At 43.6% G+C, this 9,281-nt stretch overlaps 1 pseudogene across 1 annotated transcript; it reads right to left on the bottom strand.

The window, feature by feature from the left end:
* Nucleotides 1–328: 328 nt before the first annotated feature.
* On the bottom strand, nt 329–8,945 carry LOC144339831 (endogenous retrovirus group K member 19 Rec protein-like; annotated as a pseudogene). The gene is made up of 3 exons (XR_013415259.1): nt 8,814–8,945; nt 3,032–3,343; nt 329–1,326 (listed from the first exon to the last, which is right to left on the bottom strand). The product of XR_013415259.1 is annotated as an endogenous retrovirus group K member 19 Rec protein-like (transcript).
* Between the last annotated feature and the right edge of the window lie 336 nt (nt 8,946–9,281).

Here is a 9,281-nt window from a genome sequence, read left to right on the forward strand (position 1 = left end):
CAGGAAAAGAGGAGGCCGGTGTGCAGGGCACATCCCAGCCAGCCTCAGTCCATCCCACTCCCATGTGTTTGCCGGAATGACAGCCAAAATTGGGAGCTGGCCAGAATGGCCCAGGTTTGCGCTCCAACTGTTCCCCGGGATGTTGGAGTTCTCCCACCTGGGCACTGGGCCATGGTGTGGATGGCTTGTGCGATGAAGGGAACGCAGGGGTGGAGTGGGAAGTACCTTCTGCATCATCTTTTGAAGGGGGCCAGGCCTCCACACCTGTGGGTATTTCTCCTCAGGTAGGATGAGAGACTGAGAAAAGAAATAAGACACAGAGACAAAGTATAGAGAAAGAACAGGGGACCCAGGGGACCTGCGCTCAGCATATGGAGGACCTGCACCATCACTGGTCTCTGAGTTCCCTCAGTATTTATTATTATTTCCACTATCTCAGCAAGGGAAATGCAGCAGGAGAGCAGGGTGATAGTGGGGAGAAGGTCAGCAAGAAAACATGTGAGCAAAGGAATCTGTGTCACAAATAAGTTCAAGGGAAGGAACTATGCCTAGATGTGCTCGTAGGCCAGATTTGTGCTTTTCTCCACCCAAACATCTCAGTGGAGTAAAGAGTAACAAAGCAGCATTGCTGCCAACATGTCTCACTTCCTGCCACAAGGCAGTTTTTCTCCTATCTCAGAACTGAACAAATGTACAATCGGGTTTTATACCGAGACATTCCATTCCCAGGAGCAGGCAGAAGACAGAGGCCTTACTCTTATCTCAACTGCAAGAGGCCTTCCTCTTTTACTAATCCTCCTCAGCACAGACCCTTCACGGATGTCAGAATGGGGGCCGGTCAGGTCTTTCCCATCCCACAAGGCCTTATCGCAGGCTATCACATGGGGAGAAACCTTGGACAATACCTGGCTTTCCAGGGCAGAGGTCCCTGTGGCTTCCCGCAGTGCATTGTGCCCCTGGTTTATTGAGAATGGAGAATGGAGATGACTTTTACCAAGCATACTGCCTGTAGACATTTTGTTAACAAAGCACATCTTGCATAGCCCCAGATCCCTTAAACCTTGATTCCACACAATACATGTTTCTGTGAGCTCAAAGTTGGGGCTAAAGTTACAGATTAACAGCATCTCAGGGCAAAGCAATTGTTCAAGGTACAGGTCAAAATGAAGTTTCTTGTCTTCCTTTTCTACATAGACACAGTAGCAGTCTGATCTCTCTTTCTTTTCCCTACATATCCCCCTTTTCTTTTTAACAAAACCGCCATCGTCATCATGGCCCGTTCTCACTGGTCACTGTCTCTTCGGAGCTGCTGGATACACCTGTAGACTAACAACAGACAGAACAGACATACAAGGATTAATATGAAACTTACAATAGTGGAACGCCTGATGGTTTTAACCCAAGTGACAGTGCTAAGATTTGTGAGGTCATCAGCAGCTTTGACGATTGCCTCAGTTTCTGGCACCAGATTTAAATGGGCTTTTGATGCCTCAAAAATTTGTCATTTTAATTTTGAAATATCCAAAGTAAGATTATCTGTTCTTCCTTGTAGATGGCGTCCAACCATGTCCCAGTGATGCTCAGACTCATTATAGGCTCGGGGTGTAGTACAAAAATCTGACGTATTCCAGTCACACTGTAACTGAAAAAGATATTCCAAGCTCATGAGCCTATCTCCCATCCAAATGACAGTTTGTCTAAGATCATTAATTTGGTTTGCCAATTTTTGATCTATTTGGGTCTGAGAATTCCACAATTTTGAGGAATTCTTTTGCCAATTATTTACATATTCTGCAGTTTGAACAGAGGAGTATAAAGCAATTCCAGCAGCCGCAGCAGTAGCTGTGACTGCAATAAGACCCACAATCACTGCAGTTAAAGTAAAAATGAATCTTTTGGATCTAGTTAGAACTCTTTTTAATACTTCTGTTATAATATGGACAGATGGGGAAGCCTCCCACGGTTGGTCCATGGACACACGGATTCACACGCCCTCTCTTGCCCTCACCAGCAGAATATAGTGCTGCCAATCAAAAGTCGAATCAATGCAAGTAAGCAATCTACAATTTTCACAGGCTATAGTTTGGGAATCTCGTTTAGTAACTATGTTTCTTACAACTAGCATATGAGGAGGTTTTACACAACTGTGCAAAGGAATTGTCAGATTGGAATTTAGGTTAGTAGTATAATATGGCTTATGATCTCTTGTTCCTATAGCTTGATTTCCAGACAAAATTGTAATGTGGTGCAAGGCCACAGTAAGCTTCCATAATTCCGGATGTTCAGGACCAGTAGCAGGACTAACTAACTTTGGTCGAGGTGATGAAATTCCCTTTTCACTCCATTTCCATGGATAGGGTGATTTTAACTTTCTGTAAACCTGGTCCAGTCTTTTAGTTAAATCACTATCATAGGCTGGATTAGCGGGCCAGATGGATAGGGCCTGTGAACATGAGTGAGTCTGTCCCATAAAATTATAATAAAATTGGCCTCGAGGGGCCCAGTCTATAATAGTTCCAAATTCATTGTTTTGTAATACCACCTCAGTATCAGCCACACATTCTTCCCAAACTAAAACTTCTGGGCTTTTTGATTCTTTGGGAATTTTCTTGGGGCGAGGCTTCCTCTTAGGCCTAAATTTTAATGATCTTTGATAAGAAGAGTCCTGTAAGTTATTCATCTGTGGCCTGAGTGACATTCCACTTACCATGTGATAGGTAAATCTACTGGTGGCACTGACAGTAGGTACTTCTACCAACCAATTTTGGGTTGTAGACATTAAACATCCTGGTGCCTTCCCTAGGCAAATAGGAGGATAATGATACCCAGTGGAAATATTTGTCATCATTCCTTCTTCAGGTTGGGCAGGGCAACTATCATCTGTGAGGCCTGGTACCCATGCACTATTATTAACATATACTTCAATAGGATTATCCATCCAAGTGACTGCCTGAATTAAGGGCGGGAAAGGCACATAGGCCCAGTAAGTATAATTAGCTGCATCTGCTCCTGCAGTCACAGGGAGACTTACCACCATTGATACAATCATCAAGGCTGCAGACAGCATATTCTCTGGAGTTCATTTTACCCTTGTGTTCTTCGGGCTTTTTTCAGCTAACTGTGTCAGCTTCTTTAATTGGGCCCAGGTCGGCGGCTCTGCTTTCTCGGTGGATGGCAACTTTATCTGTTCTTCTGATATCACCATTTTGTTTATCTGGCAAGTTGATGATGCTCGATTGTGGGTTTTCTGTCTCCGCAGAGGCGATTCTCTTTGCATCTCCGATGGGTTCATTGTAGAACTTTAAATGTCTAGTAGGTATCCAAACAGGAAGTTGATTTTCTCCTGGTGAAACACAGGCAAAGCCTCTCCACTATGTTATCACTTTATCTATTTCTCATGTCTTATTTTTGTTGTCTTTCCACCAAATCAGTTTTCCTTCATGTGGTCCTTTTTTTTTTTTTTTTTTTTTTTTTTTTACCAGTAAAATGTTGCTCTGCAGAAGTAGTGGTCTGATTTCTATAAATGTTTAAAAAATTTAAAGTATGGAGTGCTAAATTAAGTTGCATCTGGAGAGTGTTACACTCCTTACTGTCTTTTTCCTTTTTTTGTTTCACCACCTGAGCTTTGAGTGTTCTATTAGTTCTTTCAATTATGGCCTGTCCTTGGGAATTATAGGAGATTCATGTTGTATGTGTAATTTTCCACTGATTTAAGAATTTTTGAAATGTTTTACTACACTATCCTGGCCCATTATCTGTTTTAATATTTTTTGAACTCCCATGACAGCAAAACAAGATAACAGATGTCTTTTAACATGGGAAGTACTTTCTCCCGACTGGCAGGTTGCCCATACAAAATGTGAATAAGTATCAACTGTCAATGGACAAATGACAATTTTCCAAATGAAGGTACATGTGTGACATCCATTTTCCATAACGCATTAGGACACAGACCTCTGGGATTAACTCCTGCCTCCTGAATGGGCAGGTGTAGGACTTGACACTGGGTGCAACGTGGTACAATATTTTTTGCCTGTTTCCATGTGATAGCAAATTTATTTTTTAGTCCTATTGCATTTACATGTGTCAAGGCATGAAGTTCTTGTGCTTCTATGAATGCATATGATTCTAGCAAGTCAGCTTGTTCATTTGCTTTAGTTAAAGTCCCTGGTAAATTAGTATGTGCTCGAATATGAGTAATATGAAATGGGAAATTTCTTTTTCTTACAGTTTGTTGTAACAAATTAAACAGCTGATTTAACTGATCATCCATACTATATTTGATTAGGGCTGTCTCAACATCCTTTGTAGCCTGTACTACATATGCAGAATCTGATACAAAGTTAATAGGCTGATTAAAATCTTGTAACACTGAAATGACGGGCAACCAACTCTGCTCTTTGAGCTGAGTGATATTGAGTTTCAATGACTCCTTTTTTTGGCCCAGTGTAAGCGGCTTTTCCATTGCTGGAACCATCAGTAAACACTGTCAGAGCATTTTTTAAAGGGTTATGTCTGGTAATTTTAGGTAAAATCCAAGTAGTCAATTTTAAAAACTGGAAGATTTTTGTTTTTGGGTAATGATTATCAATACTTCCCACAAAATCAGCAAGGCCAATCTGCCATGCAGCAGAATTGATAAAGGCTTGTCTAACCTGTTCCTTGTTTAAAGGAACAATGATTTTTATCTGGGTCACTTCCACACAATTTTATTATTCGTAATCTTGCCTGACCAATTAATGTAGCCATTTGATCCAAGTACAATGTAAAAGTCTTAATCGTACTGTGAGGAAGGAAAGATCACTCCACAAGATCTGTATTTTGAACAATAATGCCTGTTGGAGAATGTGCAGTAGCAAAAATCAAAAGTTGGAGTGGGGCTAAGTGATCTATTCTATTTACTTGTGCTGACCGAATTTTTTCTTCAATTAATTCAATTTCTTTAGTTGCATCTGGAGTTAATGTTCTTTTACTATTCAATTCTGGATCCCTTCTCAAGATAGAGAACAAATTTGACATGGCATAAGTAGAGATGCCTAGAGTTGTCCGAATCCAGGTAATATCTCCTAGCAATTTTTGAAAGTCATTTAATGTTTTTAATGTGTCTTTTCTTATTTCTATTTTTTGTGGTTTAATTTTTCTTTCTTCTACCTGCATTCCCAAGTAATGGAAAGGAGTAGAGGTTTGAATCTTATCAGATGCTATTGTCAGTCCTGCGTTTGTAACCTCTGTCTGCAGAAATGTGTAACAGTCAATTAATTTGTTTTTCGTTTCTGCAGTACACAAAATAACATCAACATAATGAATGATATGACAGTCTGAAAACTTGTCTCTAACTGGTTGAAGTGCTTGAGTTACAAAAGTCTGACAAATAGTCGGACTATTAAGCATTCCCTGAGGCAACACTTTCCTCTGAAACCTGGTAGCTTGTTCTTTATTATTTATGGCTGGTACAGCAAAAACTAATTTTTCAAAATCCTGTTTTGCAGATAAATGATAAAAAAAAAAGCAATGCTCAGATCAATTATAATTAAAGGCCAATCTTTGGCGATAATGGCCGGAGAGGGCAACCCGGGTCGGAGAGCCCCCATAGGTTGAATTACAGCATTGAGGGCTCTTGAGTCAGTTAGCCTGAGCCATCTGCTGGATTTTTTCTGAATTACAAACACAGGAGAATTCCAAGGCGAAAATGAAGGCTCAATATGTTCCTTTTCTAATTGTTCTTTTGCCAATAAGTGTAAAGCCTCCAGCTTTTGTTTTGGTAGCGGCCACTGATTTACCTATACAGGTTTTTCTAAGTTAATGGAATGGGTTTTGGAGGCTCTACAGTGGCTACTCCTAAAAAGCATACCCTATTCCTTTTCTTTCTTGATTTCTCTCAACCTCAATTGGGACTTTAATGCCATCTCCATTCTTCCCTGGTCCTTTGCCAGGGAGATATCCCATTTTAGTCATGATGATTTTTTGACTCGTGGGGCTGTATAGAGAGGCTGGGATAGTAATCTCTGCATGCCATTGCTGTAACAAGTTTCAGCCCCATAAATTAATTGGAATAGAAGTAATCATAGGTTGAACCGTGTTTTTTGATTATCAGGTCCTAGACAATGTAAAATCATGGCACTTTGATACACTTCTGAGGCAATGCCCACACCGACAAGTCCTGTAACAGGCTTTTGTTTAGTCTATTTTTTTTGGCTATTGATTTAGGGCTCCCTGAAGTGGTGGTATTTGCTGTGGGGGTTGCTGTCCCTGAAAACTCTGAGGAACAAATGGCTGAATCAGGAACGCCCCAGTTTGTTGCAGGGCCCGAGGCTGGCTCTTCATTCTGTTTCCCGACAACAGTTGCCCATTTTAATCAAATTTAGAATGACATTGATTAGCCCAATGTTTTCCTTTTCCACATCTTGGACACAGGCCAGGTGGCTCGCTATTTTTACTCTGTTTATTTAAGACTGGGCAGTTCTTTTTTAGATGATGGATTTGACCACAATTATAACATTTCCCCCAAATGTTCTAACTTATCCTCCTAAAATGACTCCCATCATTGCTTGAGCCATTAGCATTGCCTTAGGCATAGCTCCTCCAATCCCATCACAAGCCTTCACATACTCTGTAATTACATCAAGTCCTGCTGGAACTTTTCCTTTTAATGGCTTTATGGCCGATTGACATTCTGGATTTGCATTTTAATAAGCCATTAGTTCTACAATACCTTTTTGGGCGTTATCATGTGAAATAGATTTTTCAGCGGCATCTTGCAACCTTGCCACAAAGTCTGGATATGACTCTTTAGAGCCTTGTTTAATTGAATTAAAAGAAGGGCAAGTGGCTCCTGGATCCTGATTTTTTTCCCCAGACCCTGAGGCAATTAGCCCTTAGTTGTTCAATAGCCTCATTCTACATTACCGATTGTTGGTTAACGGTGCTCCAATTTGGACCTGTTCCTAGCAATTGGTTGGCATCTATATTAACAGCAGGATAAGTATCCTGATTTCTTCGTACCTGTTCTTGTACTCCATCAATCCACAAGGTTTTAAATTGTAGGAACTGAGAGGATGAAAGGGAAGATTTAGCCAAAATTTCCCAAACTTAAGGAATAAGTTTATTTCCATGAGCAAGGGGATCTAATAATGTTCTCATATAAGGGCAGTTGGGTCCATATTGTTAAATTCCTTCCTTCATATCTTTTAACATCTTCATGGTGGAAGATTAATATCTAGCCTCAGTTGGGACAGACGCTCCTTCTTGACTCCCTTTCCCGGCAGATATTGGTTGTAAAATTATCGGGAACTACCATGCCTCAAGATCTCCCTGTTTTCCGGCTTTATCAATGATTTCATGCAGTGTACTACTGTGGCCACTAGGTGGTAGTGTAGGATTAAACACCACCGCCACGGCTTGATGGTATGGGGCCTTGCTATTTGGCGAAGGACACACCACTTGAGGTCTGTATTGAACCTCTGGAGATTGCCCGTACTGAAGCACAGCTGGCGGCCAGTACTGATAAACTACCGGTGGTTGGGTTCTATTTCACAGCGGCTGATATTGTGGATATTGTATTTGGATTGGCATTGCCAGGATAGAAACTCTATTCTGTTCTACTTGATGTTCTCTTGGGGTTTGCACTTGTCTAACCTGAATTTCAGGTTGCAACGTTACAGATCAACAGCATCTAAGGGCAAAGCAATTGCTTAGGATAGAGGTCAAAATGGAGTTTCTTACGGCATCCATTTCCACATAGACATGCTAACAGTCTGATCTCTCCTTCTTTTCCCTATAATCTCTCAGAAACTGTTTAGCAGGTGAAGGTGCGGGATCCACCCATACCTCACCAGATTGCATCCTCCCCCATATGACCTAACTGGTGCTCACATTCTTTGTCCACAGAATGAAATCCCAAGACCATTGAGGAGTGCCTGCATCACGAAGTGAAGTGCCTGCTCGGTTGGGAACAGAATTCGAGGGGGATTCGAGGAGCCCTGAGCACAGGACTGCTAGGGTCTGGACCCGGTTTGGTCACAGGAAAAAGAGACACTTGGAGGTTTCTCTTATCGGGTGTGCTGTGCTCTCTTCTTTCTAGAAGAGTTGCTGCTTTGGAGGGGGAGGTGCTTTGGGCTCCTGCGAGCCTCAGTCAACCCCCAACTCACCGAGGATTCAGGAACCACGGGGAAAAAAACGACACGGAGACCCGCAGAACAAGAAGAGACTCACAAGGAGGCTAACCAGAAGGTGGGGCGACTCGAGGGGAGAAAGTAAAATTAATTTTAACAAAAGGGCTGCAGTGCTTGAGCCATATTCCTTTCAGCAGACGCCACGTACACGCAAAAAAGCACACACACACACACAGCTCACCCGGAATTCAGGAACCACGGAAAAAAATAAAGAACATGGAGACCCGGAACCCAAGAAGAACCGCACAGAGAGGCGGACCAGAAGGTCGGGCGGCTCAGGGTGGGGGGAACATAAAATGAAAAAAAAAAATAAGGGCTGCAGTGCTTGAGCCATATCCCTATCAGCAGACGCCACGTACACGCACACAGCACACAGGCCCACACAGACACACGCCCACACACGCGCGCGCGCATACACACACACACACACCCCCCAACACACACATACACACAGTGCCGCCTACACACGCGGGCAGCCAACACTCGAAACAATCCCGCACAAATACACCTCCGGGCACCTTCTCAGGCTCCGCGGTTCTGCTCCGCCAGGAAGCCCCTCCCAGGAGAGGGCACCCCGAGAACACAGGCCTGCTGTAGTCAGATATCACGGGGGGTGAGGGGGCAACGTTTAAGGAGACTCACCCCCACTCGGTCAAGGCAGGCTTGACGCATGGCGCGGATCCTTTTGGATGGTTAGGGATTTCGCGGTGGATCCCTGGGCCTTCCCCTGACATTTCCTCAGGCTGGATTGCCCCTGCCCTGTCCTAGATGGTGAGACTATACCGTGGATCCCCCAGAGAACACAGGCGAGAACCCAACACCGACGCCCATCACAGAGGTCCCCCCTCTCCGCTAAGCCGCAGGGACTCGTAGCCAGGCAACGAAGACCTTCACTGTGACGCAAGCCAGGGCTCAGCACTCGCGCCAGGTGCCCGGCCACTGGCGCATGCGCACTCGAGGGACTGGCTCGGACGCCAGGCTGGCATGGTTGTCAGCCTGCCTAAGCAAGGAACATGGTGCAGGCAGAGCCGGCCTGGTCTGAGGAAAAGGGCTGCCTCCGACTACCATTGCGGGCCTCGAAAAGTCTCCCCCAAAGGGCCTCCTGGGGCC

This window comes from Macaca mulatta, chromosome 3 (assembly GCF_049350105.2).
Source record: "Macaca mulatta isolate MMU2019108-1 chromosome 3, T2T-MMU8v2.0, whole genome shotgun sequence".
Taxonomy (NCBI): Eukaryota; Metazoa; Chordata; class Mammalia; order Primates; family Cercopithecidae; genus Macaca; species Macaca mulatta.